Raw genomic sequence first — 3,728 nt, 5'->3', positions numbered from 1 at the left:
TAAAAGTGCGTATGGGGCACTTTTACACAAAGTGTATTAAAAATAAATAAAGAAAGCTTTTGTAGCATGGCCGCTAAAGTGAGTGGTCATGCTGTGAATTAAATAAATAAATAAGGCCCCCAGGGCCCTGAATCTAATGTGACCCCCAGGGACGGTTCCTTTTAAAGGCAAGAGGAGCGTAGCCCCACCTGTGGCGACTCTCACCCACCCTTTAGACCATAACATTGTTACTACTTTATAATTATCACAGGCTGCTGGTGATGTTGTTGTTGCTGCCCCTCAGTTTTGGAGAGTGAGCTTGCCTCTGAACTGAACTGGACCAGCCAGAAAGAAACAATCCAACAATAGAGCTGGTGCCCATGTGCCCTGCCAGATAAGAGGAGTCACTATACTGCATGGTTCGAACTGCTTCTTCGAAGAAAAGATTGTTGCAAATGTCTGAGCTGAACAACTGGATAGCAGGAGTATGCAGTGCATGTGTATTTACAGCCACACATACGACAAACAAACCTGCAGTACATGTGTATTTACAGCCACACACACTACAAACAAACCTCTCCTAACAGTCACAATTCTTTCTCAATGTTTTTTTGCCTCACCGCATAAATGTCATTTTTTTTATATGTTATGTACTTTGGGTGCAGTGTCAAATACAATGGATGTTGCGGTGGTACACCCACCACAACACCCAATGCATGCCCCTGCGTGAAAGGGTGCTTTATGTACAAGGGAGCGTTAAGCCACGTTAAGTGGTTTAACGCTGCCTTGTACATAAGGCAAGGACTCTATTGCCTTGAGAATGTCACAAAAAGTGACTTTCCCGTGGCGATAGGGGCTAGTACAGATTCCCCCATTTGCGACAAGCAAATAGGGAAAAAATGGTATCAAACCTATGATCAGGGCCACTGGATTAATGCAGCAGGGAGGGCGAAATTATGCGGCAAAATAGCAAATTATGCAGGGCAATTATCCACTCCTGGCAGCATTCTTTCATTATTTTATAATTTTTACACCTGGTAACCATGCCTGGGCAAATATTTCACCTCACTGGTATCAATGTAACACCTAAATGCATCCATCAATAACTGAAAGTCGACCTGCCACTTTACAGTAAAAACCTGCCTCTTGCTGGCAGCATTTGTGGTATAATTTGATCCACAAGCATTTTTTTTAACTGATAATTATTCAGAAGTAATGGATTAAGTGGCAGGTGTAGCAAATCCATAATTAAGCGGAAAACCCCACAGTTGCACAATAACTCAAGCCTAGTGCCCTGCCTGTAGTATCTATCTAGCTATCTATCACTCAGTATTTCCGTGTCTCTAAACTACCTGTGTAATATATCTGTCTCTGTTTTGTATTTACAATACTGAAGCAGAATCAGCAATGCAACATTATGCTGATTTGCACTATTATCATCATCATGACCAGGTAAAATTATCCGTCTCACAATCACTCTTTTTTTGGTTGGGAATTGCAAGATTCATAGAAAAATCAAGGTAGTGGTCAAGGAGAGAATAACTCGAACTGTAATGACTTGTGAATCAAATTATGTGGAGGTGAAAGATCCAGTGGTAATGGTTGTGCAAAAAGCAATTTGGTTTTGTCTGCGTCCGTAACCAAGGAGTTTTTGTCCATCAGTCTGAGGACTTCAGTTGCAATGCTTATTGACTAAATGTGGACAGAAATAATTGAAGTTAGTGTCAAATTTATTAAACATTACACTTTATTTGCATTAAGAAAGCCTGCAAAAATAAACGGCATTGCTTATTTTGTGCCGAATCCGACCCTATCAAACAATTTTCCAAACAGCATAACCACTACAGGCACTGAGGAGCAAAGAATTTTGAGAAACAATTTTTTGTTGGACATGAATGCTGATATGCAGTCTCTTCGGTCAACCAATGTACCTTTTGCCATGGACACCACATTGAGCAGCAAGACTGTACATATCATAGAACAACAGATTTTATTTATGCCAGGAGACCTGCCAACCGTGCGGAGTGTGCAGCACAGCTCCAAGAGTCACAGGAAACAACACTTCTGAGAAATGCAAGTTGACTACGTCTATAGAAACTCTGGCTGCGTCCGGGCCACTTTCCTGAACTCCTTCATGTGCGACTGCGGGCACTGTACCTCACACCAGCTGATGGGCACCAACTGCACTCCTGCTAAGAGAAATAACTTTTGCCAGGACGATGTCACCAGGCCGGAAACTCTTGTACACTTTAACCGTGTCTTTTTCAGTGGCTCGAATTTCTTTCTTTCGTATTGTTGATCTGTATATATTCTTCAATGAAGTGGATGCAATGTAGAGGATATGAACTTTGGCAAAGCGGGAGTTAATGCTGCACATCTCACAAGTGACAGTTGCACCCACATCAGATAGGAGCTGGGACTGCGCATCTCTCTCCACAGAAACCGTAGGAAACATTTCATTTTCACTTTTCTTCATCACAAACCCTGAGACGAAGGCATAAATATACCCATGCCTGCTGTATGTACTACCGCCAGGGTAAAAGTCTTCAAGAATGCACAACGGTTCTCCAGGTATACAGTACCGTGCAGGAGCCATGACCACAAACCACTCAGCTGGTCCCAAACACTCTAGCGCAGCGACGGATGCTGTAACGAGCGTGAACCAACGTGATTGACTCTGTCACACAACCATTTGTCATGCGCTGCAATTAAGAGGAATATTTTCACGAAAGCTCAAAATCAGCCCGCAGCAACGCTCCACTAACAAAACATGCATCAAGTCCAAAAGCACGATGTGTAAAGCACACATCGTGGTTTTGGACTTGCTACATTTAATGTCTTGATCCAGCGGGCTATAGAAAATATATCATAAACTACGCTACCCAACTTCATAACCTATAAACAAAATTCTATACTAAACATGGACCCATTTATGAACCTGATATATTTTGGGCCTACTGAATCAGGTGGTCAGAATAAATCTATATACACATTATTTACAAACTATAAACATTTTATACATTTGCAGAAAGAATATTGTCATTAGAATAAAACTCAACCATTTAAACGACCACCATAGGCGACGTGATCTAGCTAAAGGTAACCTATACTTCTAAATAATCAAGACCAGCTTGTTTGTCAAAAGTAAGATTTTATTTTCTAAATTATGGTATATATGTTGTAAGTTTTATAAATGAAATTTATTTGCAATAAAGCAAGCATGATAGTAAGAAATAAGAAAAATACAGTTTAAGCAATTGAATCAATTTAAAGAAATTATATAAAGTTTAGCATTTCTAAAACCTATTTCCCTAACTGAGCTAAATAGACAGAAATTAAAGTAAAGTTCTTTGAGGATTCTTACGTGCTCCACGCAAAGTCCAGCAGCACATCACCCTCATCGGAAAGTCAGAAAGCAGCAGCCAGCCCAACCCTAAGGGCATGACTTTTTATACCTTTCTACGCTAACTAAACTAGCAAAGGAAAGTTTTCAGAAATACTCGACGTCCCATTGGCTGAGAGTGACAAGTGACATGTCACCCGATTCTTAAAAAGTTCCACAAAATCATGTCTTACAAAGACCATTGTCTCTTCCACGTGAAGCCAGAGGCTTCCTGCGATTGCAACTTTGTTTTAAGTCATCCTCGCAGCTTCCATAGTCTTACGATGCAACTTCCGCGGATGCCAAGTTAAGGACTGACAAAAAGTTCACTTTCGACCTTGGCCATGTCCGACAGAATGATGTCAGC

At 41.0% G+C, this 3,728-nt stretch overlaps 1 pseudogene; it reads right to left on the bottom strand.

Annotated features, from left to right (window-relative positions):
• Positions 1-2,067: 2,067 nt before the first annotated feature.
• LOC144827798 (exosome complex component CSL4 pseudogene) lies at positions 2,068-2,575 on the bottom strand (annotated as a pseudogene).
• Positions 2,576-3,728: the final 1,153 nt, after the last annotated feature.

This window comes from Lissotriton helveticus, chromosome 4_1 (assembly GCF_964261635.1).
Source record: "Lissotriton helveticus chromosome 4_1, aLisHel1.1, whole genome shotgun sequence".
In the NCBI taxonomy this organism is placed as follows: Eukaryota; Metazoa; Chordata; class Amphibia; order Caudata; family Salamandridae; genus Lissotriton; species Lissotriton helveticus.
The sequence above is the reverse complement of the archived record's forward strand: the minus strand, read 5'-3'. Positions and strand labels throughout refer to the sequence as shown.